This window comes from Oncorhynchus mykiss, chromosome 7 (genome assembly GCF_013265735.2).
Source record: "Oncorhynchus mykiss isolate Arlee chromosome 7, USDA_OmykA_1.1, whole genome shotgun sequence".
NCBI classification, from domain to species: domain Eukaryota; kingdom Metazoa; phylum Chordata; class Actinopteri; order Salmoniformes; family Salmonidae; genus Oncorhynchus; species Oncorhynchus mykiss.
The window spans coordinates 55,078,385-55,103,210 of NC_048571.1; the positions used below are offsets into that span (position 1 = coordinate 55,078,385).

General features: G+C 40.4%; 1 pseudogene; it reads right to left on the minus strand.

The window, feature by feature from the left end:
* Nucleotides 1-1,599: 1,599 nt before the first annotated feature.
* On the minus strand, nt 1,600-22,844 carry LOC110528008 (annotated as a pseudogene).
* Nucleotides 22,845-24,826: the final 1,982 nt, after the last annotated feature.

Consider the following 24,826-nt stretch of genomic DNA (forward strand, 5'->3'; position numbering starts at 1 on the left):
CAGGAGAAGAACTGCATACCAGAGTGATTTCTCCCCTAATAGCCAAATCCTGAATTCTTCTTAGATTCCTTAGATTTTCTGTTCAAATCTACTTTCACAATGTATAACATATAATACCTTCAAGATAAATACAGTTGAGTGTGAAAAGGGCAGGGCTGTAAACCAATGTAGACCTGTGTCCTGTCCAGTCTATTCTGATCAATCAAAGCAGTGGTGGGCTGTGGAGCAAGCAACCCTGACAGGGAATATCAGGGCCAAGGTTAACATGTCTGAGAGGAGAGAGACAGAAACACAGAGAAGTGAAGAAGAAATAGAGGGGGAGAGGGAGAAATTAAAAGGAAGGAGCATGGTAGGAACATCATTAGGGAGATGGTACTGCCTGTTTTGGGGGTGGGGGGTGGGGGGGGGTACCTTAATAAAAATGACTTCATACTGCACTATAAAATGTTCAAGAAGAGTTCAACTGGGTTCTAATATACTGCCTGTCAGACAGGCTCTCTGATAAAGAGTCAATGAAAACAATTTAGCCAACGGTAGGCATGTTGTGTTGTGCACTGTGAAAGAAACAGTGATCTGTGCTGTTCTGGCTATGTCTTATATAGAGGCAAGTGTAAAACATCCATTGTTTGAGCTACAAAATTGTTTAATTGTCTAGTGTTTTCCTAGACAAGTGCAAGGGGTCTAGCATTTGCAAGGAGCTAAGCAATACTTTTTTTAAAGTACATTTTGCATGCAATTCTGTCTACCCTGGATAATTCAATTAAACACTCCATGAACAATGTAAATGATATGCTAGGTGTCGTGTTTTTATTAACTTGTAGAATTTCAAGGTGGTGAATGTTTGGTATTCACCCATGTTACTCAAATCAATGTGGCTGATAACTCAGATCAATAAAGAGTTTGTTTGATCAAGAGAACAACTCAACACTGCTGGGACATACAATGACTGTGAGGGAATTTATGTGTAAGACTAAGAGTTGTGTTCTTTGACAAAGGCTTAAGTGCATTTACATATGAAAGACAATTATTTATTTCAGCTTTTATTTCTTTCATCACATTCCCAGTGGGTCAGAAGTTTACATACACTCAATTAGTATTTGGTAGCATTGCCTTTAAATTGTTTAACTTGGGTCAAATGTTTTGGGTAGCCTTCCACAAGCTTCCCACAATAAGTTGGGGGAATTTTGGCCCATTCCTCCTGACAGAGCTGGTGTAACTGAGTCAGGTTTGTAGGCCTCCTTGCTCGCACACGCTTTTTCAGTTCTGCCCACAAATTCTCTATGGGATTGAGGTCAGGGCTTTGTGATGGCTACTCCAATACCTTGACTTTGTTGTCCTTAAGCCATTTTGCCACAACTTTGGAAGTATGCTTGGGGTCATTGTCCATTTAGAGAAATGTCCTCTGGTCTGATGAAACAAAAATAGAACTGTTTGGCCATAAATGATCAGGAAAAAGGGTGAAGCTTTCAAGCCGAAGAACACCATCCCAACCGTGAAGCACCGGGGTGGCAGCATCATGTTCTGGGGTGCTTTGATGCAGGAGGGACTGGTGCACTTCACAAAATAGATGGCATCATGAGGCAGAACAATTGTGGTTATTTTGAAGCAACATCTGAAGACATCAGTCAGGAAATTAAAGCTTGGTCCCTCAGCTTTTTACCAAATCAGAGGCAGGGTGGCGCTTTGCTATTGTTTCAACTGTAGATTATAGCTTTAACCCAGACGGTATGGAAGGCACCAATCCACTGGGCACACACACTGGTTGAGTCAACGTTGTTTCCATGTCATTTCAATGAAATTTCGTTGAACCAACATGGAAAAGACATTGAATTGACATCTTTGCCCAGTGGGAAGCATCTCATACTGTGTGTTCAGACAGAGATACAAGTCTGATTTCAAAAAGTACACAAGCAAATTTCAGGTCTGCTGAGTGCAAACTTGAACATTGTGAGAATTCTGTGGAACCTCTGGCACTCGTTTACTGTGAACACTGAGGCTGTACCCATCTTTAAGTTACAGTTATAACAGGGTTCAAGTAGGCTACTGTGGCTATTTGATGAAAATGCATCCCATGACATGCTAACATGGAAATAGCTGTTCTATCATTCAGCCTACAGTAGCAATCAAAGTATGGTGTTCAATGTAGGCCTACAGTTTAAATAATTTGAGAGAAAAAACATGAAGGGCTTGACATTAACCTGTCTATCTACTTGTCTTTCAGAAAAGTGACTTACATTTAGTTGTGTTGCTTGATGCAAGAAATTACTTAACAAAATAAAATGCACCATTATTCCCATATAAGAGAATCAGACAAATTATGCTACCTTCTGCCTATTGGCAACTTAGCTTATTCAAGCCTGTCTCAAAATACAACACTGCCCTTTTAAGACTAAAAAAAGCTATTTACCAGACTCTCTTTTTCAAAGATGTCTAGAAGTGCACACATTTTGTGCTCTTGTAGGAAGCAATCACTCCCCCATTGCTGACTACAAATGATATTTGACTGGGCTAATAACTCACTAGCAAAGGATATGAACGAACGTGTACACTGTGCTACATGTAGCTCTCGGTTTGATCTCAAGACAAGCTCATTCTGTAAAAACAGTCCAGTTCAAAGTGAATGGCACTGATCCATATATGGCAATGGTCTATTTGCATATAGGCTTACTGCAGCTGATTGGTTATGGTGCACCGGTCTGTGTAGAGTACGGCCTGAGTCTTGCCTGTCAATGCAACAGAATCCTACTCTGACACATAATGACTACAACAGTTTTGCATAAAAAGTCTTGCATAGTTTGTTTTTGCTTCATTATGTTGCATTGAAAGTAGATAATATTGCGTTGATTCAATCACAGTTCCTACTGTAAAGGGAAACATTGACAGGTATTAACAGGGAAAACTAGATAGTTCAGTGAAGTTTAATCTCGTGCGTTTCTGCGCAGGTCGAGCTGATATTTCTTCTGTGAGGCAGTCCTGGGGGAGTTGCCTTCCCACACATACTCGGAGCTTAGGGGGAACATTGATTATGACAACAAAGATCTTTCTTCAGACATGGCACAAGGATGTCACCACAAGGATGTCACCACAATAAGACCCTCGAGCTCATCAACTCGCACTTTCACAACCCCATGAATTAATTTATGTATTTTTTGTTATACGTCGGATCCCAGTAAGACTAGCTGTCGCAATTGGCTTTGTCTAATGGTTCATCCTAATAAATATAATCAAATCATAATTTCTCTCATCTGTAGACTAATAAACTGCAGTTTCCTCGAGTCATAGCGGTCCACACACCAAATCATCACCTGACTCCAAGTTTACTTCAATATGATGGTTATTAGGCCTATATAAATATTTGACCATAAAGTCGTTTCAGCAGCCATTTCTCGCAGAATTAATTTTACACACAAAAAGATCCCACCATAACTTTTCCATCCAGTTATGCACATAAAGTCATACCATATAAAACAAATCACGACAGCTGTGAAGGAAGCAGTTTCAGTACAATTTGATAAATGTCGACAGATCATTTGTTCTTTCTACATGGTGGGATCTTTTTGTCAGTAAATTGATTTAAGCGAGAAATGGTTGTGGAAACACCTTAATGTTATGAACCGACACAATCGTAGGAGCGAACTACTAGCTATGTAGAAGTTGGACGGAAGAAGACCTAGTGCTGCTTACCTGAGATCATCACACAGTCCTTCTTCATAAGTGTACGCAATGACTTCCTTTGTGTTGGAAAGAAAGGCTGAACAGTTGGTTGTAGCCAAACTGACACTCAAAAAAATGTCTGACCAATGGAGAAGCATCATCCACACCTCTCACTAAAGCCCACCCACAGCTGTGGGGTCAAAAGTGCAAAAGAAGACTTGTGTTTTTAACAACAAAAAAAGTTTTTAAACATTTTTTTTTTTTTTTAAAGAAGCACTGCAAGCAAATGGGGCAGTCTAGCCAAAATGGAGCGTGGTTGATAGCAAAATGAAATTGAAGTTTTGGACAAATGTACCTCCATACACTATGTCATCACTCACTGATTTTTATTTTCCACCAGTCCATTTGGTGGGAACACCACTGGTGGGAAAATGCACAGATTTTCTTTATGCGGATTTTGGAATACTCCCAAGAAAATCTGTCGCCAATCGGATGGAAACCTAGCTAGTGTAGAAAGAGCACATTATCTGTTGTTCTTTAGAAAAATGTCATGACACTTTGTTTTCCGTAGGACTTTCCTCACATAAAAACTGTGGATGGAAACGTGGTTAGTGATTTCGTACCATTACATCTCAAATGTAATCACAGCTCTCATTTTACTGTTATGCAGTGACTGAGGTATTTCAAGTTCTCTCCATATGCCAGTGTATGTGACATTACCCTGAGCATCAAGCATACTGTACATGTCATATTTTACCACGACAGTATGTATTTAGATCAGGACATTATTGGTAAGGAATTGAATGAAGCACAGAATAATATACAAATGACTCTTACAGTTCACAGATACCCATATGAAAGGAAGACTGAATTGGCTTTGAAAAAACACAATTGAACAAAAACATGGATTCCTTCATGAAAACATGCATTTCCATGAGAATAAAGTGAGTGCTGTGCTGGCTCTCAGTAGGAGTTTGTTGCTCCAGCCTTGGTGTCCCTGGCCTGGTTGAAGGGGTTGGCTGAGCTGGTTGTCTGGTCCTGCTGGTCAATGGACTGGTAAGCATCTCTGTTTCGTGTTACACTGGGGAAGCCTGCTGTACAGAGATTAGACAAAAGGTCTTGAAAATAAAGTTACTGGTACAGTACATTATATCAAAGAAACCTGTTTCACTTCACTGACATTCATATCACGGTGACAAACTATCACGCCAAATCCAGGATGGCAGCATGTCAAGTCGTTTGTCTGTGACTAGTAGATTTTAACATACTAATAACCTATTTATGGTTGAGTAAATCCACAATTTCCTTGTTGTGTAGTGCAAACTATTTTGTTTTGCTGGTGTAAAGATTACGGGTCTCCCTCAACTCAGATACTCCCCCCCCCCCCCCCCCCCCCCCCTCGCTATTTGCACTTCTTTTCTTGAAGTTTACCAAAGTGACCCTATATCTGGCTGGCCTGAGTTCTTCCCTCAGCTTTCCCTCCACAGAGTGTCTCGTCCAAGCTGCTCCTCATCACTCCCCGCCTGGCTGTTAGAGGCAGCTCAACAATCCCCAACCCGTTTTCTCAAATCGACCCCCACACCCAATCTACTCACACACACACAATCACATACAGACTCATACATACACACTGTCCCTCTCTCCCCTTACCTTTCCTTGGCCTCCATTTCTTACATCTCTCAGAGAAAATGACTATTTTTGTGGTATTGCTTTGTGCATTCATTGACTTTACTGAACTCCGGAGAAAACGAACATTGTCGCTGGGTGAGTACATCTGACAATGTGCTCTCCCGTCCATTAGACATTTTGTCTGTGGGAACTCGCTCTTTTTCACTCCATCCACTCGTCCAAGTGCCGATGCATTTGTGGCATGATGTGAACAGTACGAACTTGTGTCACTACCAAAGTCTAATGTTTTTAAATGACTGTTTTGTATTGTCTGGAAACTCACTTGTAGAATTTGCTTGTAGTAGGTCTCTTAAAAAAGAGAAGCCGTGCAAGGTTATTAAATAGAGGTGCCTAGTTATTCTTCTTTTGTTGATATCAGGTTACGTGCAACCTAACCCTGGCCCTGATATGCAATGTCTCCAAACCCCCTCTGATTTTAAAATCTAGATCTGGTTTTGGTATTTTTCATTTAAATGTACACAGCCTGTTAAAAATAGATGGGGTTGGGATTTGGGCTAAATCAACTGATGCTGATGTAATTGTATTTTCTGAAACCTGGCTCAGCAAGTCTGTTCTTTATATGGATATTTGTATAAATGGTTACAATGTGTATAGCACTAATTGAGTTAAGAAAGGTGGGGGTGTGGCTATATATGTAAAATACTAAATTCCTTGTAAGTGTGGCAAAGTCAAACTATTTGCAAACAGTTGGAATTTCTTGCTTTGAATATTAAGATTTCAAAGAGTCTCTCTAACTGTGATTGGCTGTTATAGACCCCCCTCTGCTCTCTCTAACTGTGATTGGCTGTGATGCATTTTCTTCTCTGATGCACCTTATGTCTAAACTTCTTTACAGTGAAATTATCTTGATTGGTGATCTCAACTGGTTGGTGTTGGTTAAAGTCGGTGTCTGATGATTTAAAAATGTTTTGTAATTACATGAATCTTACCCAGTTCATTAACTCGCCCAAATCTCAAATGTCCAGAGAAATGTACCCTGATTGACTTGAGATTGACAAATGTTCCACAAATATTCTGCGGTTGATGTTTTTTGATTTAAGTGACCATTGTGCTGTTGTTGCTGTTAGAAATACGAATGTTCCTAAGACAAACCCACACTTTATTCGTAAGAGAAATTTGAAGAGTTTTAATGAGCAGGCTTTCTTTCATGATTTGTTTTATTTTGACTGGAACAAGATTGAGCTTATTCCTGATGTGGAAGCTGCCTGGAAATTCTTTCATTATGTTTTTTTCCAAATAGTAAACAAACATGTCCCATTCAGCAGGTTCAGAGTTAAAGGGCGGGATAATCCATGGTTTTCTTCTGAGCTGTCTTGTATTATTCACAAATGTAATCTTGCCTGGGCTAAAGCAAGGAAATCATGTTCTGATGCTGATTGGCTTATTTTTAGGCAGTTACGAAACAAGTGTTATTTTCTTCTCAGGAAGACCAAGTCTGAATATTTATGTCTGTTACCACTGATAACCTGAATGACCCTAGAAAGTTGTGGAAGGCTATTAAGTCTATGTCTGGAAACAGTAATGTTAATGAATTACCGTCATGTGCATTGAAGGACTTTGTTGCTCTGTATTACAAAATTGAAATACTGAATTGTTTCAGTGAGCTCTTTGTATCATCTGGTAGGCTTTTTGATTCAGTGTCCTTTGTACAACCCTGTGTGGATGAACCAGCGAGGGCTGGTCAAACTTTTAGCTTTTTGCCATTCTCAGTGCAGGGGGTACACAAAGCCCTGAAATCCATAGATCAGAGAAAGCCTGCAGGTCCTGATCTTCTTGATCCCTGCTTTTTAAATCTTTCAGCTGACTTCATAGCTGAACCACTTAAATATGTTCAATCTAACCCTGGAATGTAATGAAATTCCAAAGATCTGGAAATCAGCATTTGTCCTATCACTTTTAAAAGGGGAATATCTAACTATTTGAAATAATTTAAGGCCAATCTCAAAGCTGTTATCACTGGTGAAAATACTTGAAACCCTTGAGTGAACAGCTAAGAGTTATTATATACTTATCAATGTACAAAAAAAAAAAAAAATCGGGCTTCAGGAAGACGCATAGCACAATTACAGCAGCCATGAAGGTTTTACATGATATCACTGAAGCCCCTGCAAAAAACAGCAGTCTCTCACTTTTTATTGATGTAAGGCTTTTGATACAGTTGATCATGCTATACTGAGAAAGAGATTGTTGAGTGTAGGTCTTTCAGAGCATGCAGTTGCATGGTTTGCTAACCATCTGTCTGATAGTGCACTCAATTTGATGGGCTCATGTCTGTTAGTAATGGTGTGCCCCAGGGCTCTGCACTTCGTCCCCTCTTATTCACTATTTATATACATAATTTAGACAAAAAGTACAACTTATAATACTGTTATTTATGGTTGTGCCTCGTCTCTCACAAAAGCTTTCCAGAACTTGCAAACTGCTTTTTATACTGTTCAACATACCTTGTGTCAATTGAAGCTTATCCTCAATACTGACTAAACTAATGGTGTTTTCTAAAGCAAGAAAGGGACCTCTACCTTTCACCTATTACTACTTAGGGCAATGATATTAGTCTAAACCTTTAAAAATATCTTGGAATTTTAATTGATGACAGTCTCACTTTTAAACTGCATATTCAACAACTTACAAAAAAATTGAAGCTGAGATTTTATTTTAGGAATAAGGCCTGCTTTTCTTTTGAAGCTAGGAGGCGGCTAGTATCAGCTAAATTTATGCCTCTGGGGATATTTTATATAAGAATGCTTCCACTTAGTGTTTGATGATTACCATGGCGCATTGAGATTTATTTTAAACCGCAAAACTCTTACGGACCACTGCATTTTAAATACCAGGGTTGGCTGCCCTCCTCTAATCACTCGTAGGCTCAGTCACTGGTATACTTTTATTTACAAAAGTCATTTTGGGTTTACTACCATTGTATTCGGGCATTTTTATTGTTCCGAAATGTTGTGGGTACGCTCTTCATTCATAGGACTTAATCCTGCTAACTGTTTCAAATGTCCGAACTGAATTTGGTAAAAGGGCTTTTATGTACTCTGCGCCATCGGCTTGGAACGCCTTACAAAATAATTTTAAACTGGATGACTTGAGATTTCAAATCTCAATGAGCCCTTCCTGGTTAAATAAGGTTTAAATAAAAATCACTTAAAAATGTTGATAATTTGAACTCAGGGCTTCTCAAGTTCTGGCTACATATTGATCAGCCGGTAGGACACATTTCTGGATATGGTCAATCAAATTATGCTTAATTGAATGCAATCTTTGAGCCTCAAATAAAAACGGTCAAATGTTCTATTACAGATTTAACATAAGCGAAAACATCAACTTCCATTTTGAGGAGGTTAAATGTTCCTTCAGAAAATGGCAAATTACATTTGATGAATTACATTGAATGAGATCAATCTGAAGGACTCACACACAAAATGGTATCGTGTCTCTGTGCTCAGATGAGCCACAGTCAATGAAGAAAAAAAATGGAATAGGACATCACCCAGGAGATAATGGACTGAATGTGTTTACACTGAAAACACTGTATATGAGCCCTACAAACACCACATCTCAAACAAACGTGTGGGGATAACCCTACCACAACAGGTTGCAGAATTCCCTCATGATGAAGCACTAGTGCATATTGAACAGTCCCCCAATCCTGGATGGTCACTCAGACAGAATACCAACGGCTGCCTAGAACCTTGATCAGAGCTTCAATGTAAAGCAATCAATTCTAATATAAGAGCCAACCTTGGCTTTCACAATATGGATATGAAAACCAGAGAACAAAAACACTGAGGCAAAACAAAGTTGGTCATTTTTACTTAAATATAATTTCTTAAAAATACAACTTAAAAAAAATGTTCTGCATGAATTAATTAGCATGGTAGTAGATATCCATAGACTCCCAGTCATTGCGCTAACACTAGTCAGCATTGGCTCATGAAACTACCTAACATCCTTCAATCTGGACACAGAGACAAAGTACTCAAAGTTGTGTTAAAATCTCCAATCATCTGTTTATGACCTAAAATGTTCAACTTATTCTTAGCTGTTTTGATAAATACAGGCACAGTCCACAACTGTATTGCTACTATTTTGTCTTACAAACACATAAAACAAACATCAAGCAAGAATATGTAAAAAATAATTGTCATAGAGTTTAGGGAGCAGTGATGACAGTTTCAGTATTTAGATAGGAAGGAGGGACATGTAGATGTGATGTGTGATTGGCAGAGGAATATGGATGGAAAGACATGAGTACAGAACACTGAACTATAGATTCTGCAGTCATGTAAAGGAGTGGACTGTCAGAAAATAGAAAAGTGAGGTAGGCCTGCAGCTCTTCAGCCCAGCGGTTTCCTTTACTTTGTGTGAGGGGAGGAGAGGATGGAGTGGAAGATGGAAGGAAAGGCATGATGAAAAAGGATGTAGCGGTAGCCAAAAAAAAGCACTGTCAGGCGTGGCGCAGTGGTTAAGGGCGCTGTACACAGAGATTCTGTGTTCGCGCCCAGGCTGTCGTAATCGGACGCGACCGGGAGGTCCGTGGGGCGACGCACAATTGACCTAGCATCGTCCGGGTTAGGGAGGGCTTGGCCGGAAGGGATGTCCTTGTCTCAGCGACTCCTGTGGCGGGCCAGGCGCAGTGAGCGCTAACCAAGGTTGCCAGGTGTACGGTGTTTCCTCCGACACATTGGTGCGGCTAGCTTCCGGGTTGGATGCGCGCTGTGTTAAGAAGCAGTGCGGCTTGGTTGGGTTGTGTATCGGAGGACGCATGACTTTCAACCTTTGTCTCTCCCGAGCCCGTACGGGAGTTGTAGCGATGAGACAAGACAGTAGCTACTAAAACAATATAGTCTATATGTCAGCACTATCCGTGGTGCAGCGACTGTCCACTGAGGTCTCTAAGTCTGAGGGGTCAGAGGGCAGCAGCACAGGGGAGACAAAACACAAACCGGGTCAGAACATAAAGACACCAAACAGACGAGGAGTTTCCACTCACAGACAGAAAGCTACAGACAACACTTAAATCACAAGCAGTGAGATAAGTGAAAAGGAAATGACCATGAGATGTTTGGGATGGGATGATGAAAATGGACAAACATCATATCAAATTCCATGTTATTTGTCACATGCTTCATAAACAGATGCAGACTAACAGTGAAATGCTTACTTACGGGCCCTTTTCAAAAATGCAGAGCGAAAAATGTAAGAAACAAAAGAAAATAAATAGGATTTTACAGGGGTTTGTGCCGACTTAATATTCTTGATGAAAGTGGAATAACTACCTTAAAAAGGTGTAATTCTAAAGCTATATCCGTACCCATTGGATGCAGTGATCACAATATAGTGGCTATATCCAGGAAAACCAAAGTTCCAACAGCTGGGCCTAAAATAGTCTATAAGAGATCATACAAAAGATTTTGCTGTGACTTATGTTGATTATGTAAAAAAAACATGTTGGTCTGATGTGATTAATGAGGAGCATCCAAATGCTGCACTTGATGAAATTGCTTCTTCCAATTATTAATAAACATGCACCTGTTAACTTCCAAAGGTATGGGGGGCAGCATTTTAACTTTTGGATAAATAGCGTGCCCAATTTCAACTTCCTGCTACTCGTGCCAAGAATATAAGATATGCATATTATTAGTAGATTTGGATAGAAAACACTGAAGTTTCTACAACTGTTTGAATCATGTCTGTGAGTATAACATAACTTATGTAGCAGGCAAAACCCAGAGGACTAACCGTTCAGATTTTTTTTTGAGGTCTCTGTCTGTTCAGTAGGTTCTCATTGGGAAACAATATTTCTTAGGCACTTGTTTTCAGTTCCTACCGCTTCCACTGGATGTCACCAGTCTTTGGAATTTGGTTGAGGTTATTCCTTTGTGCAATGAAGAAGTACGGCCATCTAGGAACTGGGTAACACTGTTGAGAGTGCGCAAGACTTGAAAAGTAGCGTTGGTTTGTTGTCTTCCTGTATTGAACACAGACCAGTCTTCAATTTGATTGACTATTAACGTTTAAAAATACCTAAAGTTGTATTACAAAAGTAAAGTTTGGCAAAGTTTGCAGGCAACTTTTGAGATATTTTGTAGTGACGTTGCGCAAATTGGAAGCTGTTTGTTTCTGGCTCAAACGTGCCAAATAAATGGACATTTTGGATATATATGGACGGAATGAATCGAACAAAAGGACCAATTGTGATGTTTATGGGACATATTGGAGTGCCAACAAAAGAAGCTCAAAGGTAAGGCATGTTTTTGCCGCGCTGCATTTTCCCTGGCTTTTGGCCAGGTGGGACGCAAGCGTATAGACATTAAGAAGTTAAGAAACTGACTGTTAGAACTGTTAAGGCTCCATGGATTGATGAGGAATTGAAAAACTGTATGGTTGAAAAAGATGGGGCAAAAAGAGTGGCTAATAAGTCTGGCTGCACATCTGACTGGCTTACTGCAAATTGAGAAATTGTGACTAAACTTTATTATGAAGCCAAGACCAATGACAAAGAATGATGGGAAAAAACTTAAACTCCAAATTCAACATTATTTTTTCATTGGCAAAGCGGGCAAACTTAAGCAGGAAATGCCCACAACGAACAGTGAGCAATTATATTCATGCATTAAAAAAACAAATAATGAAAGAAAGGCCGTGCAAGTTTTAACTTTGTAAAGTTAGTGTGGGAGAGGTAGAAAAAGTATTATCAATCAATAATGACAAACCTCCTGGCATTGACAACTTAGATGGAAAGCTACTGAGGATGGCAGCTGACTCTATAGCCACACCTATCTATCATATTTAAATCTGAGCCTAGAGGAAAGTCAAAGTTATTCCGCTACCCAAGAATGGTAAAGCAGCCTTTACTAGTTCTAACAGATGTCATGAAGTTGGCCTGGGGGTAGGTTTATGACAGTCATAAAGACCTCTTCCCCCCTTTTTCCTCTATCTACCCTACGGAGGTTACTTTTACAAACCCCTTGGTTAACATAGAGATTCTGGGAACATCAGAAGGTGTGGGGAAATGAACTATATTCTGGTAATCCGACCAATTGAACATATGCGGTGGTACTTAATGAATATGATGTCAGTTCGGTTGTCATCTGAGACATTCTCATCAATGATAAGATGACAAACTCTACAGTGGAAGGTCTACACATCAGAGTTATCGGATTCACATGGAATTGTTGTTCAATTTAAATGTTTGAATATGAAATTATTTGTGATGTGATTTTAGCTTCTGAAATGTGATTTTAGCTTCTAAAATGAGAGACTTGGGTTTTTATCAGGTTAGGGCACTGCTCAATCAGTGGCCCACCCCTGTGAGGGGACATGGGCTATAAAACTTTTCAAACACACCCTCCTCTCCCTTCCTATATAAAGCCTTGACGACAATATAACCTCCTGTTCCAAGGATGTGGGGACGACGGTCCGATGTCAGAATGGTTCAGATAATAACTACAGAACGAAGCCAACATCAGCATAAGCTTTGGTTGCGAATGGTATGAACTTTGAACTCTCATTCACTACAGAAGTGATACCTCCTAGCCGTTGAGTTAGCAACAGCAGATGCAACAGATGGTTAGGAAGGAACAGACAGAGTATCCCGTCTATCACACAATGACGTTACTACAACGTATCCAATTGACAACCAGAGACATTCTTCAAAGGACAAAGGACTCGGTTGGACAACGCAGCCTTCCATCTACCACCAACCTACCGAAGCGCAGCTCAGAGTAAATATTTATTGCATTTTCCTTTTCCAAATGGGCGGTAATTTAGAATGCATAAGATACTGTATTTACAATAGCACAGCTTCGCCCTTTGTTCCTCAGACTTCCCGCTCTTTCACTCAAACCCAGGCCCTTTTCTTTTGTGTAACAAGCTGTCATATCTGTTCCGCCCGCCAGGGACGTTTTCCTTTATGACGTCATTTGTAATCAAGTTATGATTTAATTATGTGTAATTCTGTGTGATTAGTTAGGCATTTGGTAAATAAATAAAACTCAATTGTATATTGCTGATTCAACTTGTTAGCCAGGGTTTGTGCAGATAACCAAGAATTTACAACTTTCAGATGAGACTGAATTAAGATGACGATTAATATTGACTGCTATTGATGTAAAATATTACTAGGTCTTTAAGAGTTTATTCAGAAGATAACAGCTCTATATTATTTGGTGGTGCCCCGACTCTCGTTAATTACATTTACATGATTAGCTCAATCAGGTAATATTAAATACGGGAAAATGATTTTATAGAATAGCATGTCATATCACTAAATCCGGCATAGCCAAAGACACGACACAGAAGACATCTAAGCTTGCTGCCAGCTCTTAGCAAACTGTTTGAAAAAAAAAATGGTGTTTGACCAAATACAATGCTATTTTTCTGTAAACAAATTAACAACAGACTTTCAGCATGCTTATAGAGAAGGGCACTCAACATGTACTGTACTGACACAAATGACTGATGATTGGTTGAAAGAAATTGATAAGATTGTGGGAGCTGTACTGTTAGATTTCTGTGCAGCCTTTGATATCATTGATCATAACCAGTTATTGAAAAAACTTAAGTGCTACAGCTTTTCAACCTAAGCTCTGAATACATGATATGGCAATCTAATATAACTCAAACTCTTTAATGAAAGCTTCTCTAATGTCAAACATGTGAAGTGTGTTGTATCGCAGGGCAGCTTTCCAGGCCCTCTACTCTTTTCTATTTTTACCAATGACCTGCCACTGTCATTAAACAAAGCGTGTGTGTCCATGTATGCTGATGATTCAACCATATAGGCATCAGCAACCACAGCTAATGAAGTCACTGAAACCCTCAAAGAGTTGCAGTCTGTTTTGGAATGGGTGGCTAGCAATAAACTGGTCCTGAACATCTCTAAAACTAAGAGCACTGTATTTAGTTCAAATCATTCCCTAAGCTCCAGACCTCAGCTGAATTGGGTAATGAATTGTGTGGCTGTTGAACAAGTTGAGGAGACCAAATTACTTGACAGTTTACAATGTAAAGTAAGGCCATGGTCAAAACATATTGATTCAATGGTTGTAAAGATGGGGAGATGTCTAGCCGTAATCAAGATATGCTCTGCTTTTTTTTTACACCACACTCCAAAAAGCAAGTTCTGCAGGCTCTAGTTCAGTATAATCTTGATTATTGTCCAGTTGTGTGGTCCAGTGCTGCAAGGAAAGACCTAGTTAAGCTGCAGCTGGCCCAGAACAGAGCAGCACGTCCTGATCTTCTTGTAATCAGAGGGCTTATATAAATTACTATTCATGCCAGTCTCTCTTGGCTAAGAGTTGAGGAGAGACTGACTTCATCACTTCTTTTTATGAGAAACATTAATGTGTTGAAAATGCCAAATTGTTTGCATAGTCAACTTACACAGCTCTGACACAGACTTATCCCACCAGACATGCCAACAGGGGTCTTCTTATAGTCCCCAAATCCAGAACAAATTCAAGAAAGTATACAGTATTATATAAATCTCTTATTGCATGGAACTTCCATCTCAAATAAACAGCAAACCTGGTTTAAAAACAGATAAAGCAACACCTCGCGGCACAACACCTCTCCCCTATTCGACCTAGATAGTTTGTGTATGCACTGATATGTAGGCTAAGTGTGCCTTTAAAAAAAATGTATGTAGTTCTGTCCTTGAGCTGTTCTTATCTAATGATGTTCTGTATTGTTTCATGTGGACCCCAGGAAGAGTAGCTGCTGCTTTTGCAACAGCTAATGGGGATCCTAATACAATACTAAAAATACTAAGTACTTCCTCTGTTCTCATGTACATTAAGACATTTTGCACTTGAATGCTTATAGAAACACTGGTAAAAAGAAATTATACAGTCTAGTTTCTTCTCAGTAATATCAAAGGGCAAAGTAATGTGAGAGCTAAAACTTACGATTGCCAATCAAAATACTACAGTGAAACAAAATATAAATGCAACATGTAAAGTGTTGGTCCCATGTTTCATGAGCTTCCAAATGCACAAAAAGCATATTTCGCTCAAATTTGTTTACATCCCTGTTAGTGAGCATTTCTCTTTTCCCAAGATAATCCACCCACCTGACAGATTAAGAAACCTTGTGCTGGGGACAATAAAAGGTCACATCAAAATGTGCCGTTTTGTCACACAACACAATGACACAGATGCTCAAGTTGAGGGAGTGTGCAATTGGCATGCTGACTGCAGGAAGGTTCACCAGAGCTGTTTCTCTACCATAAAGCTGCACCCATGTCCGGCTTCTTCACCTGCTGGAGGGAGGGGGGGGTGCTGAGGAGTTTGTCTGTAATAAAGCCCTTTTGTATGGAAAAACTCATTCTGATTGGCTGGGCCTGGCTCCCCAGTGGGTGGGCCTATGCCCTCAAAGGCCCGTATATGGCTACACACCTGACCAGTCATGTGAAATCCATAGATTAGGGCCTAATTTATTTATTTATTTTCATTGACTGACTTCCTTATATGAACTGTATCTCAGCAAAATCTGAGATTGTTGCATTTATAATTTGTTCGGTATAGTAACTTCTGGTACTGTACAGTGCATTCGGAAAGTATTCAGACCCCTTGACTTTCTCCACATTGTTACAGCCTTATTCTAAAATTGATAAAATATTTGTTTTCCCTAATCAATCTAAACCATACCCCATAATGAAATAGCGAAAGCAGGTTTAGAAATAGCTTATTTACATAGGTATTCAGAACCTTTGATCATCTTTGAGATGTTTCTCAATTGATTGGACAAGATTTGAAAAAAAAGACACACACACCTGTCCCACAGTCGACAGTGCATGTCAGAGCATAAACCAAGACATGACGTCGAAGGAATTGTCCATAGAGCCCCGAGAAAGGATCTGTGCCATATATATACATACATATATATATATAGTTTGGAACCAACAAGACTCTTCCTAGAGCTGGCCGCCCAGCCAAACTGAGCAATCAGGGGAGAAGGGCCTTGGTCAGGGAGGTGGCCAAGAACCCAAATTCTCACTGACAGAGCTCCAGAGTTCCTCTGTGGAGATGGGAGATCCTTCCAGAAAGACAACCATCTCTGCAGCACTCCACCAATCAGGACTTTATGGTGGAGTGGCCAGACAGAAGCCACTCCTCAGTAAAAGGCACATGACAGCCCGATTAGGTGCTTTTTTAGCAAACTCCAAAGACTCTCAGACCACGAGAAACACAATTCTCTGGTCGGATGAAATCAAAATTGAACTCTTTGGCCTAAATACAAAGCGTCACGTCTGGAGGAAACCTGCCATCATTATTACGGTGAAGCATGTTGGTGGCAGCATCATACTGTGGGGATGTTTTTCAGAGTCAGGGACTGGGATATCGCAGGAAAGATTAACGGAGCAAAGTACAGAGATCTTTAATGAAAACCTGCCCCAGAGCACTCAGGACCTCAGACTGGGGCGAAGGTTCACCTTCAAAATAGGACACGGACCCTAAGCATGCAGCCAAGACAATGCAGGAGTGCTAATTTCTTTTTGAACTGTTTTTGCTTTGTCATTATGGTGTATTGTGTGTAGATTGAGGAGGAAAAAAAACAATTTAACATAACGTGGAAAAGGTCAAGGGGTCGGAATACTTTCCGAATGCACTGTAACTCTACCTCTTGTACTGCAGTTGCAGTCGGTGCCATTTAAGATTAGGGATGACAATATTTTTTTTTAATGAGCATGGCCTTATTTCTATTACAGCATATCGATTGACCGTCATTCATATTCCATTCATCCAGCTCAATGCAACATCAATAGGCTACTGATACTCAAATTGTTGCGTGAGGTTGCTACAACCTAGCCTATGAATAAAAGTTTACAATGTAGGTTGAGAGAAATGTAGTAATCAAGGTGACAGACACATTCAATACCCCCTTGCACACTCTTGTCTGCATCTAGCTGACACACCAGTTGCGGACAGGTGTACAAAATCAAGCACACAGCCATGCAATATCAAAAGACAAACATTGGCAGTAGAATGGCCTTACTGAAGAGCTCAGTGACTTTCAATGTGGCACCATCATAGGATGCCACCTTTCCAACAAGTCAGTTCAACACATTTCTGCCCTGGTCAACTATAAGTGCTGTTATTGTGAAGTGGAAATGTCTAGGAGCAACAACGTCTCAGCTGCGAAGTGGTAGGCCACACAAGCTCACAGAAAGGGACAGCAGAGTGCTGAAGCCCGTAGTGTGTAAAAATGGTCTGTCCTCGGTTGCAACACTCACGAGTTCCAAACTGCCTCTGGAAGCAACGTCAGCACAAGAACTATTCGTCGGGAGCTTCATGAAATTAGTTTCCATGGCCGAGCAGCCGCACAAAAACCTAAGATAGACACGTGTCGGGCTGGAGTGGTGTAAGGCTCGCATTCATTGGACTCTGGAGCAGTGAAAACACGTTCTCTGGAGTAATGAATCACGCTTCACCACCTGGCAGTCCGATGGACGAAGCGGAGTTTAGCGGATGCCCGGAGAACGCTACCTGCCCAAATGCACAGTGCCAACTGTAAAGTTTGGTGGAGGAGGAATAATGGTCTGGGGCTGTTCATTGTTCAAGCTAGGCACCTTAGTTCCAGTGAAGGGAATTCTTAACGCTACAGCATACAATTGACATTGTCAATGATTCTGTGCTTCCAACTTTGTGGCAACAGTTTGGGGAAGGCCATTTCCTGTTTCAGCATGACAATGGCCAATGTACAAAGCGAGGTCCATGCAGAAATGGTTTGTCGAGATTGTGTGGAAGAACTTGACTGGCCTGCTGCACAGAGCCCTGATCTCAACCCCATCGAACATCTTTGGGATGAATTGGAACGCCGACTGCGAGCCAGGCCTAATCGCCCAACATAAGTGCCCGAACGTACTAATGCTCGTGGCTGAATGGAAGCAAGTCCCTGCAGCAATGTTCCAACATCTAGTGGAAAGCCTTCCCAGAAGAGTTTAGGCTGTTATCGCAGCAAAAGGGGACCAACTCCATATTAATGCCCATGATTTTGGAATGAGATGTTCGAAGAGCAGGTGTCCACATACTTTTGTTCATGTAGCGTAGCTACTAGAACTAACACATTTGTAAACACGCTACAATAATGCAATACAGTGTACAGTAAGAAGTTTATTAGTTACACAGGCAGGCCCGTTGCAATAATTGAATAAAACCAAAAGCTTACCTTGACTTGAAAGAGTTCCAGTGTTGGATAGCCTTAGCCAAACAGCTAGCATAGCATCCCTCGCCGTTTGAACCAAGTGTTTGAGTAGGCTAAACTAGCTAGCAGCATTCGCTAGCTAAGTGAAAAACTATAACTATAACTATAACTATAACTATATATATATATATATATATATAACTATATATATATATATATATATATAACTATATATATATATATATATATATATATATATATATATATATATATATATATATATATATATATATATATATATAAAAACTAGCTCGCCTTTTCTCTTGCTTCTTCATTTTTGAAAATTCTTTTTTTTAAATGTATTTGTCCAAAACTGTTCAACGATTGTGCTTCGCTCTCTCTGAGTCAACTACTCACCACATTTTATGCACTGCAGTGCTAGCTAGCTATGTTTTCAGTACTAGATTCATTATCTGATCCTTTGATTGCGTGGACAACTCTTCAGTTCATGCTGCAAGAGCTCTGATTAGGTTGTAGGACGTCCTCCGGAAGTCATCATAATTACAGTGCAAGTCTATGGAAGGTGTTGAGAACCATAAGCCTCCTAGGTTTTGTATTGACGTCAATGTACCCAGAGGACAAAAACTAGCTGTCCTCTGGCTACACCATGGCGCTACCCCAGAGAATGCTGTTGAGGCTACTGTAGACCTTCATTCCAAAACAGTGCATTTTAATCCATTATCTGGTGAGATGTACATATACTTAGCATAGTTTTACCTAAAAAGGCTAACTTTAATGTTTCATTACTTTTGTGGACATTCACTGAGGATCGTCCTCTGAGGAGCCTCCACTGATATACTGTACTTACATGTACCAGCGTTAAATCTTTTAATAGACACACACCTTGTTGCTTTGGTGTGTAGCACAGCAGGAGGCCACCTTGAACCCAGAGACCCCCCAAAATCAAGGAATCAGAGAGCATCAAAAACAAACAGAGCCAACAAATCAATTGGTACTGTTCATATATGAATGTCTTTCAGGTGTGTCTTACTGGTCTACGGGACAACTTAAACTACATTTCTGTTCCAGTGAGGAGTGAGAACCATCTACAAAAACACCCAAGACTTATGTTGTGCTAAAATCTCAGAGCGACTCAGACCAACATAATGGGAGTTGATAAGGGAGCTGGTTGATTTCTGCCACTGCCATTATAGATACAACTGTCTAATTATATTTAATTTTACACTGTATTTGTTTGAATTGAGATCGGATTATTTTGCTAATCAATTATATTATGTAACCAAGCTACAAAGGCATAGCTCTTCTCTAACTGGTCCACTAGTTAGTAGGTGTATCATGTGCATTTGTCTTGTGACTGTCCCTGTAACTCAATTAGCTTGACTCTGGTTTAATCTGCCTGCGCTCTACAATTCTCTCATGGCCAACGACATGAAACAACCCAGGCAAGGGCACAGCCTTGAGAAAGTTATTTCCTCTCTACAACACCTTGGCACTAGGATGGTATCTGACTGAAGCACATGCATCACACCCTGCTTCGGACTTTGTCGAGATCAGTTCAGGGTTAATCCTTTGTGTGAGACTAGTTGTACAAACCTCCAAACCTTATTTTTAACACTTGAAGCTACAGTAACTAGCTTTACTGTAAGCTAATGGTTCACACTTGCTGCCTCTACTCACACCAAGTCATACTCACCAAAGTTGAAGTTGTAATCTCCTCCACGCTCTCTGTACATTTGGTAGATGATGAAGCAGGAGACAGGCTTGAGTAGCAGGCCCAGGATTGCCATGCCCGCACTGAAGCGGAATGTGTCCCGGTTCCTCTCAGACCCTCGGGCAGCAGGTAGTAGATCCCAAAATGGATGATGTCTGTCAGTATCGTCACTGCAATACCAATCAGAAACTGGAAGAAAAACACAGATGGAAATACAAGACAAATATGTATTAGAGCCAGATGAGGTAGGATGATTCTTATTGATAGCATGTCTGGAACAGCAACACCAAGGAGTAGATATACTTCAAAACTAACACATAAGACTCCTTTGTCCAGGGCCCAATGAAATAGAATGGATAGAGTGACTCTACTGTTGGCTGTTGTCTCAGTACATGAGTAAGAGGCAGTGATTCACCATAAGTACAGCATCAATGGAGTCCCTCTGAGCAATGGCCCACACACCCAGAGCCAGGACACTGAAGTTACCCCAGGCATAAGAGGGGGGCAGCCAGGCCATACAACCCCTAGGAACCACACACACACACGCACTTGCATATCCTTCCAAATGTTTTCAGTATACACTACCCAGCTAGCACAGTGGATCTGGGCCGATTCCGGCTGAGAGTCGGGCCACTCCGCCGACATCATGTGGCCCAAGTTTGGGCTGCCTTCGGCAGTATTACTTATGGCTAGGATGTGAGGATTGAGCTCAGGCCGATTCCGGTGTGAGTTATCTGGCCCAAACGTATTACGTGGGGCTCGGGCCGATTGTGCCTGCTCTCCGGCAGATGATTACACGGGCTGCTTTATATAATTAACATTTCATTATTTCATTGTATTTCTGTGATCCAAAAATTAAATTAACATTTAAATTAAATTCTTTAAGAGTTCTGTTTATGTAGTATTTTGATACTTTGTGCAAATTGATAAGCATTAAAAAGTGGTGCAGTGGTAGCGAGTTTCACCAGTGCCGAGTGGCACAGCGGTCTAAGACACTGCATCGCAGTGGAAACTGCGTTACTACAGATGCTGGTTTGATACCCGTGCCGGCTGTGACCGGGAGACCCATGAGCCGATGCACAATTGCCAGGCGCATGCACGCAGACACGGTCAGCTCTCGACCTTCGCCTCCCCCGATGGGACAAGACAATTGGATGAGACGAAAAGGGGGTAATTTTTTTTAATTAAATTACTTTTATTTGTGGATGGGTCAAATTTGTATGTATAAAATATATAATAGTAATATCTAAAATGACAAATGGGGTAATGTTGTATGCATTTATTTCAAATTGCATTGGGCCGCTTCTGGGGGGATTCTGGTAAGATGCTGGCAAAGTCGGCTGAATTCCGGTAGACAGAAACAGCCCAATGTACTTGGGTTGATTCTGGGCAGTCATTCATTTTGATTCCCGGGCCGAGTCCAACACCCGATTCCAGGTCAATTCAATCAGTTCTTCCCACCCCCAGAAGAGGGCCGCTTCCTCATTGCTAGCTCTGTCTCTAAAAGAGTAGGCCTAAATATAATTATCCAGATTGACAATTTTAATTGACTGGAGGCAATGCATGTAGGTGAGAAGTGGTCCATACAATGTAGGCCTGCAATTAAGGACAGCCTTGTGTGACTGACTAACTATATTAGGTTTTCATGCAGGGCATTATGTTTGTGCAGCCACCCATTGAGAAAACACAACACAAGTGAAGCATGCAGAGTAGACCACTTTCCTCAGTTGGAGGACAACAAGAGAAATTCCACAGATGTATGAAAAAGTTTAAAAAACCCTTGGGGAGCCAACCCATCCACTTACCAGACGGTCAGAAGCCAGTGCACCAGTACTATGGCCTGTGGGGACAATTATTTTTTTAATTACATAATATTAAAACAGTTGTATTCTCAGTGAAAGGGAGTCTGCCTGCAGTCAACTCCACTTTGATTATTGCCTGACATTTCATTCAACGATCAGTGACTCACAATAAATAAAGAATTTGAAATGATTGGAAACGTATAACCAGGGACTCAGCCATTTCAAATCCAAATCACGTTTTATTTTTCACATGCACCAAACACAACGGGTGTAGACTTCAACATGAAATGCTTGCTTACCAGCTTTTCCCAACGATGTAGAGTAAAACAAATAAAAAATAGTTACACCGAGGAATAAAATGTCACGCATTATACAAGGGAGAATATTGTTACACTTGTTGCTATTTTGTACTCTACAATAACGGCATGGCTTGTGTTCCTGTAACATTGTGGACGATACAACGTAACTCTCGTGCAGATCGTTTTAGAACAGCGTAAATACAGTGAGCATTGTAAATATGTAAACAACCGACTTTACCTTGAGGTTTATGGCAGGAATTTCCATAATTTCAGGCCAATACGGATGTAGTTAGGCCCCCTTCGGTTTTTGAGGATTTCATAAATAATTGTTAAACTTCACACTCAAAACTTCTCAATACCTCCTAACCGGGAAAGAAACACAACCCATGGGACAACAGCCTGACTCCTTTCACGTGACCCTTAATATCCGTCTCCTCTCTTCACCTTATTTCATATTTGCAAAAAACACGTGAGCATCTGCCGTTGGTGGTCTTGGTCACCATTCTGTAAATCAATTATCATAAACATTAGACCATGTATTTATTCGAATGTGGGCAAACCTGTTCACATCCAAACACACAAACTATATTATAGGCATTCTGGTTGAACTGGTTAAGGTGGCCACTTTTCATACATGTCACATACACAAGTTGAATATCCTGTGGTCCAATAAGTCTATAGATGGATGTTCCAGGAAGGATGACAAGTATTTCTGCGGATTTTCTTCTCCACTATCTCCCACCCATGTGTCTACTGTGGGTTTGCACTTCCCTCTGCAGCAGTGGTGGAAAAAGTACCCAATTGTGATACTTGAGTAAAAGTACAGATCCCTTAATAGAAAGTTACTCAAGTTAAAGTCAGCCATCAAAATACTTATTAAGTAAAAAGTAAAAAGTCTAAAAGTATTTAGTTCTAAATGCTACCGGTCAAATGTTTTAGAACACCTACTCATTCAAGGATTTTTCTTTATTTTTTACTATTTTCTACATTGTAAAATAATAGTGAAGACATCAAAACTATGAAATAACACATATGGAATCATATAGTAACCAAAAAAGTGTTAAACAAATCAGTAAATGTTTTGTATTTGAGAGTCTTCAAAGTAGCCACCCTTTGCCTTGATGATAGCTTTGCACACTCTTGGCATTATCTCAAGCAGCTTCATGAGGTAGTCACCTGGAATGCATTTCAATTAACAGGTGTGCCTTGTTAAAAGTTAATTTGTGTAATTTATTTCCTTCTTAATGCGTTTGAGCCAATCATTTGTGTTGTGACAAGGTAGGGGTGGTATACAGAAGATAGCCCTATTTGGTAAAAGACCAAGCCCTTATTATGACAAGAACCGTTCAAATAAGCAAAGAGAAACAACAGTCCATCATTACTTTAAGACATGAAGGTCAGTCAATATGGAACATTTCAAGAACTTTTAATGTTTCTTCAAGTGCAGTCGCAAAAACCATCAAGCGCTATGATGAAACTGGCTCTCATGAAGACTGCCACAGGAATGGAAGACCCAGAGTTACCTCTGCTGCAGAGGATGAGTTCATTAGAGTTACCAGCCTCAGAAATTGCAGCCCAAATAAATGCTTCACAGAGTTCAAGTAACAGACACATCTCAACATCAACTGTTCAGAGAATACTGTGTGAATCAGGATTCATGGTTGAATTGCTGCAAAGAAACCACTACTAAAGGACACCAATAAGAAGAAGAGAATTGCTTCGTCCAAGAAACACGACATTAGACATTAGACCGGTGGAAATTTGTCCTTTGGTCTGTAGTCCAAATTTGAGATTTTTGGTTCCAACTGCCGTGTCTTTGTGAGATGTGGTGTGGGTGACCGGATGATCTCCGCATCTGTATTTCCAACCGTAAAGCATGCAAGGAGGATGTGTTATGGTGTGGGTGGGGGTGCTTTTCTGGTGACACTGTTTGTGATTTATTTAGAATTCAAAGCATACTTAACCAGCATGGCTACCACATTACTCTGCAGCAATATGCCATCCCATCTGGTTTGCGCTGAATGGTACTATCATTTGTTTTTCAACTGGGCAATGACCCAACACACCTCCAGGCTGCGAAAGGGCTATTTGACCAAGAAGGCGAGTGATGGAGTGCTGCATCAGATTATCTGGCCTCCACAATCCCCCACCTCAACCAAATTGAGATGGTTTGGGATGACTCGGGCAGCAGTGTGAAGGAAAAGCAGCCAACGAGTGCTCAGCATATGTGAGAACTCCTTCAAGACTATTGGAAAAGCATTCCAGGTGAAGCTGGTTGAGAGAATGCCAAGCGTGTGCAAATCTGTCATCAAGGCAAAGGGTGGCTATTTGAAGAATCTCAAATACAAAATATATTTTGATTCGCTTAACAATTTTTTGGTTACTTGCATGATTCCATATGTGTTTTTTCATAGTTTTGAGGTCTTCACTATTATTCTATGTATTCCACTATGTAGAAAATAGTAAAAATAAAGAAAAACCCTTGAATGAGTAGGTTT